Source organism: Sus scrofa, chromosome 13 (genome assembly GCF_054392235.1).
Source record: "Sus scrofa isolate SSC_HxYL_T2T_F1_AM1 chromosome 13, Sscrofa_HxYL_maternal_Yorkshire_Landrace_v2.0, whole genome shotgun sequence".
NCBI classification, from domain to species: Eukaryota; Metazoa; Chordata; class Mammalia; order Artiodactyla; family Suidae; genus Sus; species Sus scrofa.
Window position 1 is genome coordinate 182571402 of NC_139395.1, and position 20757 is coordinate 182592158.

Consider the following 20757-nt stretch of genomic DNA (forward strand, 5'->3'; position numbering starts at 1 on the left):
AAAATATGACCACCTCCTATCTTCCATTGCTCTAGATATTGTAGGAACATACCAGGAGACTTACTACCTCAAAACCCTTGTTGTTTCATTTCTTCCTCTGAAATGCTTTATCCCCTCTTTGTCCTTCAATACCAACTATGCTGCAAGCCATATGTTCTTTCACCATTAGGTAAACATTGACTTTTGTGGTAGTCACTGTGCTCAGCAAGGGGCATGATAAGTTATGAAGAGGTAAGTGCTATGTCAAGTGCTTCAAATCTATTATATCCCAAAAGCATACTAAAAGGATGATGATGAGAGAATTCTGTTCTCTAGTAACTTGTCTCCTATAGAAAAAAAAAAGCAAATGCATAAAATTTCTACGTAATAAGGTGATATTATATCAAATACTGCATCTTTGTGATATCGTCCTGATATTCAAAGTAGATGTGATGCATTTCACATCCATATACATCTATACCATAGATTCTGCCAGCAGTAGATCTGGTCAAACCCTTAATTTATCCCTTTCTATCAGGCAAAGAGTATACTTATTTATCTTTCCACCCAATGTTAATTTAAATAAAGGCCATCTTTAAATAAAGATGTTAACTAATGTATTGGTTTAAAAAAAAAAAAACTTCAAGGATGTGCTCAGCAGCATCAAATAATTTTGAAAGGTTATGGAGACTGAGAATGTAGACAAGACCTTCAGAATCAGAGTGTCCATTGGTAACTTTAGAGGTAGAAATTTCAATGAAATAGTGGACACCTATATCAGATCACGAAGAACTAAAGACAAAGTACAATCCATTCTATCATAATCCACTTCATGCATTCCTGAAAAATCACTACACCAGACAAAACAGCAATACATTCTGTAGCACTTACAGAGTAAATGAAGATAGGATCATGACACTCAAACTCCGTCAATGAGACAGTAAAACAAAACAGAGGAAGTCAGAAACTGCAGGAAACTAGTAAAAACTGTGGTGCAGTTTTAAACCTATTAAATAAGCCAGAACTATGTAAACTATAATATATAAATATATAGCACATACTACAATAAATATGGCAGTAAGCCTTGAAAAAGACCTGAAGTTGCTTGTGGAAGTGGGTGTAGTGGGATGTGGGTGGTAGGTAGCCTGAGTATAATAGTGAAGTGATGGCAAAAAAATTATCTGAAATAGTACATTAAGTTTTAACAGTATAGGAGGCCAGATATGCTCATAATCTACGTGGTAGATGGAGGTGTTCATAGATGTTTGAGGTGAGCGCATTGTGTTGTATATGGCTCTGTTGCTGTGTTCAGCTTGGTGAAGTTTTTTGCACTCACCTAGTGTTTCTCCTGGACAAGGTCACATATGCATAAGCAAACACAAAATCTGTGTTTTGCTCAAACTGTTCCTTAAAATATCAATCTTATTGGAAAACATTGCCATTTTTAAAACAAGCATTATAACAGAATCAACTGTGGGTGGTGAGAAAGTATGATGGCTTTGGCAGTGAAAGGAAGGAATGAGAATGATTGTTGCAAAAGTGTCAAGAGAATGAGAAAGTTAGCATTTAGAACCAGATGAGACCAAATTAAGAAGTATATGATTAATAAGGTTTTAAAATAACCTATCCAGGGGAATTTGTGTTCTGTCAAAAATCAAAACTTAAAGTGTACAAACCAAGTTCTATTGATTGCATATTAAGGAGAAGGGAAGATTATGCTTGGAGGCCATCAGGATTCTTTCTGGGGTCCCTACAATTCCATTCTAACTTAGCACCCTGCTATACTCACAAGCAAAACTCTTTCTGTAATCGAAAGATGATTAAATTAAAATGTAATATTTTTTTCACAACTTTTTGAAATTCTTTTTATGGGAATATTTCATTTTCTTTATTGTCAAAAGGTGCTAAATATTGGCAAGTTTAGAATATTTTATTTAGCAGGACAAGCTATATTCATTCAGTTTTCGTCTGACTGCTTTCAGATCTGTTTGGGCAGGAAAATAATGTGTTATCATTCCCACATCTAGCGTTCTGTTGATTTCTGTTTTAACAAGGATAAAACCTTTACTCAAAATGGGTGAAGTGTAATTTCTGAGATTTTTTTTTTTTTTTTTTTTTGGAAGAATTGGGAATCACTAAGTCTTCTGGAATAAAGAGTTTCCTTTTTTGTTGTTGTTGTTGTTTAACCGAGGCCAATGCAGGGAACATTCCTTTTTAGCTCCCCGTAGGAACTTATTTATCTGGAACTAAATAGCATAGAAAAGAGAAGCAGAGTGAGGCTGACAAAACTTTTTTCACAAATTTGACTGACTCATTTCTTATGAATGTATTTTGAGTTTTAAAGAAGATAAAGGGAGATCAGGTCTCTATTTTAAGCTAATGGGGTCTTTTGTTCCTCTTTCTAAAATATATCCTTTAACAAAAGTTACTCAGACATAGCTACAACATAGTATTCTGTGAGCAAAGCAATATTTTCATGTAGGAAAATTGTGAAAACTGACATACGTAGTTCAGTTGAATGAAGAAAGACACGAGGATCAAATAAATTTTGATTTTGTAGAACAAGCCTGCAAACATGTATATGTATCCTCAGGTCTCACACAAAACCCAACATGACATTTCTGTTGTACTTAAACTCCAGCATTGTATCCCTAGCACCTTCAACAGTCAAGTTAGGAAAGCTCTCTGACCCCACCTGATTTTCATATTTTGCTTAAGAGACTCAGGAAAGTCAGTGAAATTTCACTTCTAGTTTAATTTCTAATGCTTCATTAAGAAGCCCTCATTCATTCATTCATTCATGAAAGCGGTTGACTTTTCTCTTTTCATAGCAATAATTGAGCATTTATTCTTTTTTCTTTTTCATTTGAGTATTTTGGTTTAGGAATATATATATATATATATATATATATATATGCACACACACATACATACATAGAAGATGATATCATGGCAAGCATAGGTGGAGTATGTGTATATATGATATATATAAAATTTCATATATATACATAAAAGATGTATAAATTTTTTCAAAATCGTATCCCTAGAAAATATGAAAATGAGATCATGAAGCCCAGGGACTATTAAGTTTAGTTATACAAAGGCAAACTTCTGCTCTTATAAAATTGAGCAAAGCTGTGAGCAGGCACATTTGCATACCCAAATCCCCTGGCAATATAATTCAACCACACTATAGTTATTAGAAATGAACAAGGGCATATGCTTATCAGAGTATGTTAAATTCTTTTATACTGATAGTCTGTTTCAGCAAAAGCTTAATTTCAGATTACTGTAAATTGCATATGGAATGTATCTGGTGGTGTATTATGGTAATGACAGAATAAGAGAAATATGCAAAGAAACATTTCTCACAAACTGAAAGACACCATGGGTGATTGGTACTCTTTTCAGTTGAAATGTATTTTTAAGAAGACCGTAAGTTTGTTTTCATTATTTCTTTAAAACCTCATGCTATTTTGTAGACAAAAAAATCAGATTTCCACTGCTAGGGAATTATTACTAATTCAAATGATAATAACATCAATTTCAAATGATTTTTACACAAAAAATTGGAAGTAGGCTTTATTATATATCATAATGTGAGAGAGAGAAGGGAACACATCTTAGGTAATAGAGCTACATCATGAAAAGTTATAGTAATTGTATCTATTTTGTATCTGAAACATAGTGCATAACATTCAATTATGAGTTAAATATAGTGAAAATTAGCAAATGAAATTATGAAAACTGCTTATAGTTACCCTCAACATGGTTGTTTTCTTGTTTCTCAGTTATGATTTTCTCTATTACACATAATAATCCTCTTTTAGAAATACCATCTCTAATACTCCTATATGAAGAGAAAACCTTAGGTCAGGTTATATCATTATCTATACTGTTTTTAAACTCTATTTCTTATGAATCCAGTTGTATTCTGTGGTAAACTAAGCATTTTTATGAACTCCCAAGTAGGAAAGTAAAAAGCTGGAATTATTTGAGGCTGGAAAAATGTTTGAGTTGAGTGGAACCTGAAACATAATCTGCAAACCACGGTTCCTTTTCATTTTATGTATATTTTAAGGGAAATTTAATTCAGATGTTTCTGATTAATGTACACTTAGCTCATCAAACTTGTTGTGCAAGAGATATTTGATTTCCAGGAAGATTTTTTTCTTTGTAAGACATTTTCCCCTGTACAAGGAAGTCTAGTAGATGTTATGTAAAACTGGAAACAGTTCTGTTGATCTCTTTTTTGATGTATCAGAGTTAATACTTTTATTTGACAGAAACTTTTAAAGCATCCACGTCTCTTGTATTATAAAAGTAGTAACAAAAAATGACTGATATACCAGAGGTGACATAATCAAACTCCACAAATTAGAAAAATAATTTGTGAATTTATATTACATCGACCCATACAATCTTTGACTGCAAAATGGTTAACATATGTCAGAAATAGTAATGGAAAGAAATTTAACCAAAAGTCAAAGTATCTGGTTTCTAACCTCAATTTTGCCACACACTTTCTAAGTGATTTTAGAAGAATCACATTATTTTTCTTTATCTTTATTTCTAAAATGAGGGAGTTGGATAAAATTATTTCCCCAGATATAATTTTTAAAGGTCTGATGAATTTCTGAGTTCAGCGTACATGTTTTTTTAATATGAGTTTTATTTTTTTCCATTATAGCTGTTTTACAGTGTTTTGGCCCCGTATGGCTTGCAGCAGTGTACGTTTTATCAGTATTATCAAAATATATTTTTATGTATGATCTTATTGTGTATAAAATAGATATATTTTATGCCCATAAAATATAGCTGTGTCTCTAAAGTATCACACACAAAAAAGATTTACCTCAAGTAATGATCTTAATTCATTTAAGTTTATAGCAAAATATATTTTATTCAAAATTCAGTTAATTATAATCTCAAAAATAATTTCTTTGATTTTTTTCTGTTACATAAGAATCAAAAGATATAATAGTGACTGAATTATCTGTTGTTATTAACATTTTTCCAGATTAGATTATGGTGTTTACAAGTAACCACGTATAGCTATTACATCAATTTTTTTTTTACATGAGAAATAGTATAACAATGAAAACTTTGAGATTGTTTTCATTAGTTGTGATGGTTTGTTCTCTCCTGCAATAGCAGATAGCCCCCATACCTCAGTGGCTTAAAAACAATCATAGGTTATTTCTTGCTGACATTATATGACTTTTGTGAATTGTCTGGAAGTATATATTTCATGTCATCACTCAGGGATCCAAACTTATGGATACTTCATCTCAAGGTTTATTTCACAAACATGGCATCAATCCAAGGGACATGACAAATCATTAATTGGTTCTCAAACTTTTGTAGAAGGTGACACATAATTTCTGCTCACATATTAGTGACCATTGCAAGTTAACTAGCTACCAATGACTTTCAAAATGACGAGGAAGCACAAGTCTAGCCTGTACCTAGGAAGTAAATGAGAAATGAATGGTAGAGGAGTTCCCATTTTGGCTTAGTGAGTTAAGAACCTGACTAGTCTCCATGAAGATGCAGATTTGATCCCTGGCCTCGCAGTAGGTTAAGGATCCAGTGTTGTCACAAGCTGAGGTGTAGGTTGCAGATGGGGTTCAGATCTGGCATTGCTGTGGCTGTAGTGTAGGCTGGCAGCTGCAGCTCCAATTTGACACCTAGCCCGGGAACTTTCATATGCCACTGGTGCAGCCCAAAAAGAAAAGAAAAAAAAAAAGTAAATGATAGACAGTATTAATAACCTTCACAGTCGCACATATAAAATGTTAAGTAATATTTATTGTAGCAGGCTAAGTAAGAAAATAAAGTTGACTGACTTATCCTTAGGCCTTTGAAAACAAGATGTTAAAGGTTTTTTTCTAACTGAAATAATTTTAAAAATTATACAATTAAATATCCCCTAAACTTAATTTATTCAAAATGCTAATTTGAATTATTACACTCAAAACATAAAATTTCATTCCTTTTAATGCTAAAAACTACTTTTTCCTCATATTTCTATAAAATCCTTTTTTTCACTTAGTAGTGATATCTATGGGTGTAGAAAAGTGTATAACAATTTTAAATAATTATAAATATGACATTTATTTTATACATATCTTGTACTCTGTTTCAACAGTCAATGTTATTACCAATCTTTGCCCCCCAAAGAATCAGTTTATTTGTATTGCCTTTACTTATATATTTTAAAAATATTTATTTATTAGCATTCTAGATATATCAATTTTAGACATGACTTACCAGAGTCTTCCCTTAATAGAAGAATTGCTAACTCAAGACACCCTTTATCCTTCCCTCAAACCTTTTCAACATACCTAGTGCTCAGTTTTCAGTCCCTATCCTATTTAATTATTATAACTAAAAATTAATAATATTTATATTGTTTGGACTATTTTAAATAGACTGTTTACCGTAGAGTTAAACAGTGTAATTCTATTAATCTTTTGATTATATTTTTCTTTTTGTACAATTTATTAAGTCTCAATTTGGGTAGCTAGAGTGGATTATCTAAACTAACATGATTCTTAGAACATCGAGTTTTCTAAATGAGCACTTGTAGTCTGTTGAATTTAGGGGGAAACATCTAAAGTGTTATCTATTAATTTGGTTTGTCTATTTATTTGCTTGTTTGTAGGGTGGAAAAGGGTCTTGGATCAATCCCATATGGACTAATGGTATATGAAGAAAATGTGACTTCAAAGGTATTCATTCCCTTCTGCATATTGTATTGCTTCCTCTTCTGTGCTACCACAGTGCATAAGTATTGATACACTATTTGTTTTGTTGAAATTAGAGGTTCTGTACTACATTGAAAAATTATTGGAGACAGGGAGAATATCTTACACATCTCAATAGCTCTAGAACTTAACCCCAAATTGGCTGAAATTTAATCTTATTGAGCATGAAGCATGTGCCAAGCACTTCATAAAGTACTTTAATTTATTTCATATATATATATATATATATATATATATTTAACCTCTTCAAATGCTCAGGAAAGATGAGCAATTTTACCCCCATTTTACATATGAGAATATTAAATCTTAGATGATGTAACTGAAAATATCCAGTGTTGCAACAGGAGCAGAGATAGGATTTAGACCTGGTTATTCTGACACCAAATCTGATCATCTCTCCCGATAACCTGCTGTTTCACATATAAGGAATATGGTACAGAATAAGTGGTCAGTAAATATGTGTTAAATGCACTAACATGATTTTTTATTATAGAATTTTTATGCATAAGAAATATAACTGCTGGGGAGTTCCCGTCGTGGCGCAGTGGTTAACGAATCCGACTAGGAACCATGAGGTTGCAGGTTCGGTCCCTGCCCTTGCTCAGTGGGTTAACGATCTGGCGTTGCCATGAGCTGTGGTGTAGGTTGCAGACGCGGCTGGGATCCCGCGTTGCTGTGGCTCTGGCGTAGGCTCGTGGCTACAGCTCCGATTAGACCCCTAGTCTGGGAACCTCCATATGCCGCGGGAGCGGCCCAAGAAATAGCAAAAAAAGACAAAAAAAACCCACAAAAAAACAAAAAATATATATATATATATAACTGCTGGTAGGGAGTTATAAAAAGTTACTGAGTGGGATCCAAGGCACCAAGAATAGAGAGCATTGTTACTTCTAGTTAATCACAGAAGGTTCCGGAAGAAAGGGAATCTACCAAAAATGAGGATTCTAAAGAGCAAAGCAGCTATATAACCATTAGCTAATTTGTCATGAAAAAAAAGTCAGTCATGTTAGCAGTGAATTACTCTGATAACCTCAGAGTATTTAGAGGTAAGTGATTCCTCCCGTTAATGATATTTTGCTCTTCTATTCTTTCCTTCTGTATAGCTACTTTTCAAAAATACTGATGTAATTCCTGTCACCTTTCTAACCTAACCATGACAATAAATGTATATATTTCTTACCTAATGATAATCAGAGTGTGTATAATAGAAATTAGAAACCAAATACATAAAAGAAAACCAGTGCATTGCACTTAGATTTTTCTTTGCAGTATTTCTGGTTTCTTTTTCATGAGTCTTCCTTTTGGTGGAAAACAATAGTTTCAGGGTAATATTTACATTCTTTTAATTTAGTAAACTAAGGGCTTAGCATAACGATAATAAGCAATAAGAAAGACACAGAAAGATGGATGCCTCTCTGATGTATTTTGATCCTTATTTTCTTCTGGTTGGAATGTTTTTATATTTTCTATAGCAGGGATTATGACAGCATATAATTCTCCTGTACTTACGTCTGTACAATTCCCGTTTATATTAGAGTCTGTTTTTTTTAATATAACTATCACTTTGATATATTTTGTTGTGTTTCTCATGTAAGTTTTTGACATGGTCTGCTCCCTTAGTTTTTTTATGCATATTCTCCTATATTTAAGAATGTTTCTGCTCACCTCAAGCTCATTTTGAATTCCGAACTCATTTTCCAGAAGGAAAACAAGTATCTCCTCTATGAAACATCCTCTCTCGCTTCTCTCAACAGCAAACTTAATAAGCTTACTTCTAAGACATCACTTAGAACACTGATGAAAATGCTAAATAGCTTGTATTGTTGATCCTGGAAGCATTATAAAATCAACTCTGCAAGGCTGTATTTCTGTCATCTTTAAGCTCATCACTGTGACTCTTAGATGACATTTAATTGCCTTTACTAGGTGGCGACAGATACATCTGTTTATTACATAACACAAATGTTGTCTTACCTTACATCACTCTGTTTCCAGGACATTGTAAAAGGTACCTGTATTCCTCAAGCCATTTATTTCAAGACTTTCAAACTGTAACTAATAAGAGGCAAAATTATTACTTATATGAATTCAACATTTTTCAAATGAACTTAAAACATATTTTGATAGACTTTAAAGGAACCAAAGAAATTTGTAGAAACACATCATAAATGAACTAAGAGGAACCTATCTTGATTTATTCATAATAATTTTTCAGATTTTTTTAGTTGGTATTGTAGATCAAATGTTTGTGTTTCCCCAAAATTCATATATAGAAGCCCTAACTCCAGGTGTGTTGATTTTAAGACATGGAGATTTTGAGAGGTAATTAGTTTCAGATAAGCTAATCAGAGTAGAGCCCCATGATGGGAATAGTGCCCTTAAAGGAAGAAGAGACAACAGAGCATCCTCTCTTCGCCATATGAAGATTCAGTGAGAAGGTGCTGTCTGCAAACCAGGAAAGGAACCGTCACTGGAGAACTGAATTGGCTAGCACACTGATCTTAGATTTCCCAGCCTCCAGAACTGTAACATATGCATTGCTATTATTTTAGTCATCTAATCTATGATTTTTTTCTAATGACAGCCTAAGTGGACTAAGAGAGTTGACGGAGTGTTTTATGACTCAGTCATAGGCTAAAAGAAATACTAAAAAAAAAATAATAATAAAGGCAGGGCCTTAGTAAATGACATTTTAAATGAAAACTCAAGTAATATGGCAGAGTGAAAAGAGCCCTGATCAAGGAGATAGTGGACTTGACTTCTTACGTCTTTCTCTGCCACTAGCAAGCCACATGATCTTGTATCATCTAATTTATCCTTACCTCAATTTCCTTTTTTAAATAAATAAAGTGGTTAGGGAGTTCCCTTTGTGGCTCAGCAGTTAATGAACCCGACTAGGATCCATGGGCATCTGGGTACAATCCCTGGCCTCACTCAGTGGGTTAAGGATCCAGTGCTGCCATGAGCTATGGTGTAGGTCGCAGACGCAGCTCAGATCCCATGTTGCTGTGGCTGTGGTATAGGCCAGCAGCTGTAGCTCTGATTTGGTCCCTAGCCTGGGAACTTCCATATGCCACAGGTGTGGCCCTAAAAAGCAAAAGAGAAAAAAAAAAAAAGTGGTTGGAGGAAATAATTTTTAGATTCTTTTCAGTGCAAAAGCCTTACTATTTCAAAAGATTAAAATAAAAGCAGAGCACTTAGTTATATGCATTTGCATACAGCTACACGCATTTAAATTTATGTACTTGATAGGTATACGGTATAATGTATAATATTTCTGCTTTCTCCTATTTATTTATTTATTTATTTATTTTTGCTTTTTAGGGTCACACCCATGGCATATGGAGGTTCCCAGGCTAGGGGTCTAATCGGAGCTACAGTTGCCAGTCACAGCCACAGCCACAGCCACAGCAATGCCAGATCCGAGCCATGTCTGTGACCTACGCCACAACTCACAGCAATGCCGGATCCTTAACCCACTGATCGAGGCCAGGGATCGAACCCACAGCCTCATGGCTCCTAGTCAGATTCATTTCTGCTGCACTACGACAGGAACTCCACTGTCTCCTCTTTAAACAAAACTATAAAGATCAATGGCAAGAGAATATATATACATATATATATATGTATATATATAATATGATAAGAATATGAAATGCATATCACGATGGATTCAAGAATCAAGAATTTGTATGATAAGCAAATGACATTAAACCAAGTAAAGAAATTAAGTAAATCTCCAGACATAACAGAATGTACATATTGATGGTGGGAAATTTTTGGAGAGATGGGCATGAGAAGGAGGATACTACATTACCATATCACATCTTTCAAAAAGATGACTGATTAATGTAATCTAATTTTAGATTGAATATCCTTTATTTTTCACCTGACTTAAAGATCTCTTGGTATAAGGACTTACAGCTACCTTTCCTCACAAAATATGTACATATTTCATCAGTTGGTGAACTGGAAAATAATTCTTAATAAATATGTATTTGTCCATCCCAACTTTAAGGTGTGGCTGCAGCATTTTGAGGGCCATTGCTTGCTAAAGTGGCATGTGGATCACACACCTACTTTTCTGCTTTGGCATCAATTGATGGAGTAGGCAAAGTGAATTTTCCTCATTCATGTCAGTCTGCAGAATAATCACTACAGTTGTTTTTTATTTTATAGCATTTACAGTTTTAGCAACCTAGCCTTCCTGTCACCCCGTCTAAGCTTCTTTGAATGGTAGAAAAATTGTCTTTTTCATTAAAAAAAACTCTCTTAGGAGTTCCCGTCGTGGCGCAGCGGAAATGAATCCGACTAGGAACCACGAGGTTGTGGGTTCGATCCCTGGCCTTGCTCAGTGGGTTAAGGATTCAGCTTTGCCGTGAGCTGTGGTGTAGGTCACAGATGCCACTCGGATCTGGCGTTGCTGTGGCTCTGGTGTAGGCTAGCAGCAGCAACTCTGATTAGACTCCTATGCTGGGAACCTCCATATGCTATGGGTGCAGCCCTCAAAAGACAAAAGACAAAGACCAAAAAAAAAAAAAAAAAACAACAACACTGTCTTAAATTCGTTTTCCAGTTTTGAGGAAGAGAGAGCAAGGAGAGAGAAAGAGAGCTAGTGAGAGGAATAAAGACAAGCAGAAACAGGGAAGTAAGGAAGGAAAGGAGGGAAGAAAGGAGGAAGAAAAAAAGAAGTCAGATACTAAAAATAGCATATCAGATGGATAGGAAAGATGGATGCCACTGACATGGATAGTTTGGAACAAGATCAGTTCTACCAACCACAGGAACTATGATACCAGTTTACTCACAAAATTGGTTGTAATTTTGAGTTTAATGAGGACAAAGTATCTGAAAAGTTATGGCATGTAAATTTGGTATTTATTTCAACTTTTGTCTGTCATCATTCTTTTTTGTGTGTGAAATCTATTTCCCCACTGAGTGCTTTTCCACATTGACCACATATACCCACCCGCTCCTACCCTGGAACCTATGGTGTATTTTTCTTTTACAAACTTTGACAGACAAATTGGAGACTTTTTTACCAATTAGATAATAAAATTAACTTCCTCTGTTGCTCTCTATTACTCAGGGAAATCTCAATTGTGCTGTTTTCTTATTTCCTCAAGTTATATATGATCTTAATATATGCTCATTAATTCAGACACACTGAACATTTATTTTATTTACTATTTTTGCTCCTTGGTATTCTCAGGAGATGCACATCTCAATTTTATGAGAGACGTGGGGGTACGTTGTTATGCAGTCTTGCTCCAGCCTGCTTCAGTGTCACACATGCATAATGTTGAACACTCAATCTACAAACCCGCAGCAACACATCACAGTCACAGTTCCAATCACACAATTTCTTACTGCAATATTTCATGTCATACCTCTGAGACAGGCAATTCCTGATTAGTCCCTGATTTCCCCTGCTTTTAATGTCTGGACCCATTTGGCTGCTAACCTAGAATAAATAGGGATGGCGAGTATGTCTTTGGTCTCCTATAGCTGCAGAGGGCTCAGAGCAGACATAAAACAGGCCTACAGCCCTACAACATCTGAACAGTGTTTCCTGTCTGTAGTTCTCATTTTTACACTTGGCATGAGCTGAAGTGACCTTTACCCTATTCTTTAAAGGATGCCTTTTATGGAGGTTAAGAGTGACTTGGCCCCCAAGTGAACAAAGTCCTAGGCTCCCACTGAACTCCAACTGTGCCATATGTGCATGGTGCTGCGAATGCTGATTTAGTGGTATGGGCAACAGTCCACCAGAACGGAGCACACTGAGATCACCACAATTATGTGACTTGAAGATATTTGTGTACCCCAGTGATCATTACCAGAGTTATGAGAGTTAGGCTTTGGGCTGCTCTTATCTGCCAGCTCGGCAGCATTTTGACCACATGAATTAATGATAGCACAGAACATACATTCTACAGCTACTTGTAACTACTCTTTTAAAGTCGAACATGGGATTTGTACTGAAAATAGAGTCTCAACTGCTTGCATCTGGGTAGAGCTATACAGAGTTACTGTATCCTGTTCTGTACAGTTTTCACTGCACATGTATCACCACACATGCTGGGTCATTTGACCTAAAAATTTTTAAGCTGAATGGTATGTTTCTGCAGCTTATTACTTAGGAATTCCATTTGTGAGAGATGGTGAGAAAAAGAAACATTTCCCTTTACTTTCCATTAATATGATAGTTTGGGTACTCCTAAAAAACTTTTGTAGGACAAAATCCCTAAGAAATAAGTGTAATGTGTATTAAGTAAAGAATTCTCACTTTTACAAAGCTGCAGTGTAATAGTTTACTATACAAACTCTTTATTGAGTTTGTAAGGGTATTTGTTATAAACTTATTTGATTCAACTTTATTTTTTTATATAATGATTTTTATTTTTTCCATCCTAGCTGGTTTACAGTGTTCTGTCAATTTTCTACTATACAGCAAGGTGACCCAGTCACGCATATATATGTACATTCTTTTTCTCACATTATTATGCTCCATCATAAGTGATCAGACATAGTTCCCAGTGCTACACAGCAAGATCTCTTTGCTAATCCATTCCAAAGGCAATAGTCACTGTATACAGATGACGTGACACTATATATAGAAAACCCCAAGGACTCAACCCAAAAACTACTTGAACTGATCAACAAATTCAGCAAAGTAGCAGAATATAAGATTGACATTCAGAAATCAGTCACATTTCTGTATACTAACAATGAAATATTAGAAAAGGAATACAAAAACACAATACCTTTTAAAATCGCACCCCAAAAATCAAATAGCTAGGAATACATCTGACCAAGGAGGTAAAAGACTTATATGCTGAGAACTATAAAACATTAATCAAGGAAATTAAAGAAGATGTAATGAAGTGGAGAGATATTCCATGTTCCTGGGTTGGAAAAATTAATATTGTAAAAATGGCCATACTACCCAGAGCAATCTACAGATTCAATGCAATCTCTCTCCAATTACCCATGATGTTTTTCACAGAACTAGAACAAACCATCCGAAAATTTATATGGAATCACAAAAGACCCAGAATTGCCAAAGCAATTCTGAAGAACAAAAACCAAGCAGGAGGCATAACTCTCCCAGACTTCGAGCAATGTTACAAAGCCACAGTCATCAAGACAGTGTGGTACTGGTACCAAAACAGACAGACCAATGGAACAGAATAGAGAACCCAGAAATAAACCCAGACACCTATGGTCAATTAATCTTTGACAAGGGAGGCAAGAACATAAAATGGGAAAAAAGACAGTCTTTTCAGCAAGAATTGCTGGGAAACCTGGACAGCTGCATGCAAATCAATGAAACTAGAACACACCACCACACCATGCACTAAAATAACCTCAGAATGGCTTAAAGACTTAAATATAAGACAAGACACCATCAAACTCCTGGAAGAGAACATAGGCAAAACATTCTCTCATTCTACTTTAAATGGAAGTCAACTGGATACATATAAAACTTTTCTCACCTTACACATTTATCTCAATTTCTAGTTATTTTGAAGATGTTATTTTAATAAAGCCATTTCAGAAAATAAGAGACATTGTTATTTACTCTGATAACTGTTAATCCATTATAGACAATTTAAAAATATACTTTTGTCTGCTTTGTCTTTACTTTTATCCTTCAAGCAAAGCCTTTAAAATAATAGAAACAATTCTTAAGCTAATTAGACCATCGTGGCCAAAAGCATCTATCTGTGCTAAAGAAGTACTAAATGAATGAGCATAACAGAACACTATGCCACCTCTGTTTTCCCTCCCATTGACACTATTTGGGCTTACTTAATTAGTTGCTGCACCCAGTCATGAACACTGCAAGAAGTAGGGTTGAGGATGTGGCTTTATTGCTTCTGATATACTGTCAAAAATAAAGTCTCAACACCCAGTATCATTGAGGTCAAAAAAATGAAAAACTGACAAGAAATTTTTATTCCGTAATTTAGATTTCTGAAATCTACTTAGATAAATGTTTAAGAAAAGAAAGAAATATGAAACCCTGGAATTTGGTATTTATCTGAAGGATTTTTTGTTTGTTTGTTTTTTCAAGGGCTGCACTGGCGGCATATTGGAAGTTCCCAAGCTAGTGTTGACTTGGAGCTGTAGCTGCTGGCCTATGCCACAGCCACAGCAATGCTAGATCTGAGCCACCTCTGTGACCAACATCTCATCTCACGGCAACACCAGAACCTTAACCCATTGAGCAAGGCCAAGTATTGCACCCGTGTCCTCTTGGACACTAGTCGGGTTCATTACCACTGAGCCACTATGGGAACTCCCTACCCAAAGGATTTTAAAATGTGTGCCCACAAAAACCCTAGACTTCCATGCTTACAGAAGCTTTATTCATCATTGCCAAAACTTGTAAGTAACCAAGATGTCCTTAAATAGATGAATTGATAAAAAAAACTGTAGTCAGTTCACACAATGGAATATTATCCAGTGCTAAAAACAAATGAGTCATCAAGCCATGAAATGATATGGAGGAAACTTAAGTACCAAGTGAAAGAAACCAGTCTGAAAAGGCTATATACTGTATGATTCTAACTATATGATGTTCTGGAAAGGGCAATTCTGTGGAGACAGTGAGAAGATCAGCAGTTCTTAGAGGCTGAGGAGGGTGAGGTAGAGATTTCAATAGTCTGAGCACAGATCTTTAGGGCAGTGAAAATACTTTGTATGATACTATAATGATGGATACATGTCATTGTACATTTAGCCAAATCCATAAAATGTGTAACACAGAAAAAACCCTAATGTAAGGTATGAACTTCAGGTAGTTATGATGTGCTAACATAGGTTCATGAATTGTAGCAAATACACCACTCTGACGGGGGATGTTTATAATTGGGGAGGCTGTGTATGTTTGGGGGCAGGGAGTATACAGAAAATCTCTGTACCTTCACCTCTATTATGCTATGAATCTAAAAGTGCCCTTAAAATTGTGTATTTAATAAAAAAGTAAAAATTGGCAGAAGTTCCCATTGTGACTTAGTGGTAAAGAACCAAACTAGTATCCATGAGGATGTGGGTTTGATCCCTGGCCTTGCTCATTTGGTTAAGGACCTGGTGTTGCCATGAGCTGTGGTGTGTGTCACAGATGTGGCTCTGATCCTGTGTTGCTGTGGCTGTGGCATAGGCTGGTGGCTGCAGCTCAGAATGGAAATTCCATATGCCACAAGTGCGGCCCTGAAAAGAAAAAAAAAGTTAAAAAAAAAATGTAAAACTTGGTAGTGATGTCCAAGATATATTATCACAGTATTCAGATTTATTTTGGAGGTAGACTATGAGCAACTTGAGAACAGGTGTGGATTTTATTTGTTCCCTATACCCAATATCTAATTAATAAAGTGTCTGACACAAAGAAGGTGCTCAATATATACTTGTTAAACTAAATTGAATAAAGAAAAATAGGGGGAGGGAGTGGGGTGGATTGGGAGCTTGGGGTTTAAAAGATGCAAACTATTGCCTTTGGGATGGATTAGCAATGAGGTCCTGCTGTGTAGCACTGGGAACTATGTCTAGTCACTTATGATGAGGCATGATAATGGGAGAAAATAGAATGTGTAAATGTATGTGTAACTGGGTCACCATGCTGTAAAGTAGAAAAAAAAATTGTATTGGGGAAATAACAATTAAATAAAAATATTTGGACATGACAGTAACATTGAAAGGACTTAAAATTCTCTGATCAAATGGGAACTACTAATAAAAATAGAATGAGAAATAAGACAGATAAAAAAATAATTGCTATTAACTCCTTAAAATGAAGGAAAAAGTAAATTTTATTTTTTCTTTTACATTTATCTTTACCTTTGCAAGTTTTTTTCCTTTATAGATATATTTCCTGTAAATTGGTATCTGCATTCTTCTTTACTTGCCCAGAATAAATTATCAATAGCCATGAAATCCAATTTTTATTTTTACTATCTTTATTTTATTTCATTTTATTTTTTATTTCATTTTATTTTTATTTTTTTGCTTTTCAGGGCCACACCTGCAGCATATGGAAGTTCCCAGGCTAAGGGTCAAATTGGAGTTGTAGCTGCTGGCCTATACCACAGCCACAGCAACACGAGATCCAAGCTGTGTCTTCAGCCTACATCACAGCTCATGGCAATGCAGGATCCTTGACCCACTGAGTGAGGCCAGGAATTGAACCCTCATCCTCAAGGATACTAGTTGGATTCGTTTCCACTGCAGCACAACAGGAACTTCCTTACTATCTGATTTAGTAGATCATTCTTACTTTCTCTTAAACAACATATGTTCTCGACATAGAAAATATGTGGTATATGCCTCTGTGTGTGTGTGTGTGTGTGTGTCTGTTTTTGTGTGTGTGAGAGAGAGACGGAGGGAGGGAGATCTGTGAGGTATAATGCCCTAGACAGAATATTTAACTAGTACTTTAATTTGTCGCATTTTGTCATCAAATTATGAGAGACTTTATAATACAATAGCAAAGAATGAAAAGTATTCTCTCTACCCTTGATTCACTTAAAATCTAACAGTGGACAAACCCAAATTGTAAGTGACTTAGAATCCATCTGTAGCAATATTTTTAAAAGGTTACACTGATTGCATAAATATGGAGAAGCATTAAAGAGATTCTGGCAATGTAAATCCAAAATTAAATTGCTCTGCATTATTGGGAAAAACTAACTCTCCTCTTAGCTATCAACCTCAACATTTTAAGTTTTAACATATAGATTCTATAGGTACTTTGCTACCTACACAAACTCAGAAAGGAAGATGGAACAGAGTATAATCAATATGCTCAATAAACTGTTTGCTCACCTAATTGAGGGGAGGGCAAAAACAATGTAGGGCATTTCATTTTGTTGACAGCAAGCCTTGAATATATAGCCTGCTTGCCTTTTTTAAGTAGAGGGCCCTATACTGTCTCCCCTGGATGATCTTTTCAAGGGTTGTATAAATAGGTTTCTCTCCAAATCCTTAACCCCAACTGAACTGTGAGAATAAAGGAGAAAACATGTTGCTTTCTTAATTCTTTCAGAGAATAGTGATGTGCACATTCATGCTTTTTTTATTAGAAGCCCTAAGCATTGCTTCTCATTATATAGCATGTCTCTTTCAAGTTGTATCATTTTACATTTTCTTTATGAGCATATCTTAGAGAAGTAGGGACAGCGGAAGGGCTTCCCATGACACCCTGTGCCGCTGAGGTTATGATTGATTAGTGAGTAGAATTTTTTTTCTCTATCACTGCTTATTATAGGAAAAAGTGTTGTGTGTTATTGAATGTCCTAGGATAAGGTGCTTTCACCTCAGTTATTCAAAGCCATAAGGCATGAAAAACAATCATCACATTTTTTTCACAAATATAAAATGATGGGACATCAAAAACTTTACTTACAGGCCATTAATAATGCTGTAGTAAATTTTTAATACTTGTTTTATTCTGGCTTCACTTGACCATTAGAAACGTATCACCAGTGTGTCTGGTACATTTCAATTCAAGAACCTCATCTGAATGGGCACCATTTTACCTCATTATCCTCCAACCAAAAAAAAAAAAAAAAAAAAAAAAATGGTACTATTGCTAGGATATGTCCAAAAGTGGTTTGGAGAAGTTTAGGCAACAAGTCTTGTTTGTTTTCTTCCTTATTTCTCCACATTGTGTGATCTTTGGCACATAAGCCCTTCTTGGGCAACAAATTGTCACTGCAAATTCAGAGGGTATTATACGTATCCTACTTTACACTTTAACTTCCATTTTTCATTGTTACTTTAAGAAACCAAATCAGCCCTTTTTATTGATGTATGTATTTATTTATTATTAAAGTGTAATTGTTGACAGTGTTTGCCAATTTATGCTGTACAGCAAAGTGACCCAGTCATATATATATGTGTGTGTGTGTATGTGTGTATATATATATATACATTCTTTTCTTCATATTATCTCCCATCAAATTCCATCAAGTTCTGTCCCAAGAGATTAGATATAGTTCCTTGTGCTGTACAGTAGAACCTCATTGCTTATCCGTTCTTTTTTTTTTTTTCTTTTTTTTTTTTTTTTGGCATTTTAGGGCCACACTCATGGCATATGGAGGTGCCCAGGCTAGGGGTCGAATCAGAGCTGTAGCCTCTGGGCTACTCCACAGCCACGGTGATGCCAGATCCGAGCCAAGTCAGCAACCTACACCACAGCTCATGGGAACACCAGATCCTTAACCCACTGAGCGAGGCCAGGGTTGAAACCCGCATCCTCATGGATCATGGTCAGATTCATTTCCACTGAGCCACAACACGAACTCCCCGATTATCCATTCTAAATGTAATGGTTTGCATCTACTAACCCCAAGTTTCCAGTCCACTCCACTCCCTCCCCCTCCCCCATTTCTGTTTCAATTGTTAATAGAGAAGAATTTCAGGACTGTCCACCAAGCATAACTAAAGATCAAGGGCTATATTGCTTCTGTATAATCTTGGTGCATACCCAAAGTGAAATGCTTTGAGGCACTCTTCTCAAAGCCTTGTGGCAATTGATTTCAGCTCTACCTCAAGTAATATTTACCAGAGTTGCAAAACATAAATAGTAATTGTTTTTTTCCTAGATACCAAATATGCTGAAATAGTCTTACCCTGTCTTATGAAACAAGATAAAATATTTTATAATTGAGTTTTATGTTTTATAACATTTTATATTTTATATTTAATAACATGTCTGTGCTCTGAGAAATGGGAGAATACTAATATAGTAGTACTAGCAACAGAGAGCTGTAGATAAAAGTCTGAAGTTAACTCATATTCCTTGGATTTGCTTAAGGGTTGTTTTAACTGTTTTCTGTATCCCAGCTAATCTGCCAGCACAGAATTCTGGGAATGTGACTTAATTCCATCCCACTAAGAGTTTTGTTTTTTACCTTGTGACAAGAAATGGAAGCTTCTTCATAAGAACATTTGTGAGGCATGTTTGCAAGGCAGATTTCAATTTGACCATAATATCAATTTTTTGCTTATTATAGTCTTTGAGAACTCATAAGGATGTCATTCAGTAAGTACTTTGGCAATCAATTTGGATAACAACTCCATTGACATAGCACGGCTGTAATTGACTTCTTGCATTTACAAATATTAATGAATATTGGTGCTTTTATGAAAATGTTTGAAGAAAGAGTTTGGAATATATGAACTTCTTGCTTCTTTGGCTTGTACACAATCAAGGACCCCTGAGTCATGCAAAGAGACAATTAAAAAATAAGAAATACAATGACTGTGAAATTATGAATTTTTATACGTAATTAATAAATTCAAGTGCAAGCAAAGATATTATTGTTCACCTCTGTAATTGATATACATTATATCTTAAAGAAGGATATCTGGTATTAGAAAAGATTACTTGCGTACTATGCTAATAAAGCTTAAATTGATGTAGGTGCTTTTGAAAGCAATTTAGACTAATTCTAATCATTTGAAATACTTAACTCGGCATTCACAACTCAGCATTCACCTTTAGAAATTTCAGAGGAAACGAATTTAATTTGCTATAAAAGTAATCTATAATTGTGAAAGCATAGAAACAAAATAAGCAATGATAAAATGGTTGATTGAATTTTGTAACAGCCATATGATGCAGCACTAAAAGTTAAAATTTTCAAGTTTTAGGGTGAGAAAATGCTTATGCTTATAACAAATTCACATATAAAACTGCCTTCAGATTTTAACTCATAGTATGTAAAATATTTCTTTATCAATATCATCTAGATGACAACTGAAGTGACCCTGTCATTTAATATATAAGTTAAATTGTTGGTGTCCCTTCAACATCAAGTTCGAATCTCTCCAAGATTTTTTGGCTTCCAAGAGATTTAAGTCTTTTTTTGGCCAGGGGTGGGGAATAGGTTACATATATGGAAAAGTATTTTTGTAAATAATTCAGTGAATTTTATTATATGTATTGTTGTATAATCATCACAACCTAATTTTAGAATGTTTCCATCCCAGACCCCCAGTC

The 20757-nt window shown here is 35.0% G+C and overlaps 1 long non-coding RNA gene across 11 annotated transcripts in view; it reads left to right on the top strand.

Moving 5' to 3' along the window:
• LOC146397797 (uncharacterized) overlaps positions 1 to 20757 on the top strand; it is a 360152-nt gene that overhangs the window by 215541 nt on the left and 123854 nt on the right. For all 11 annotated transcript variants that reach the window (XR_014823601.1, XR_014823597.1, XR_014823596.1 and 8 more), the window contains one exon: positions 6647 to 6713. This is a non-coding gene — a long non-coding RNA (uncharacterized LOC146397797). The remainder of the gene's footprint in view (positions 1 to 6646; positions 6714 to 20757) is intronic.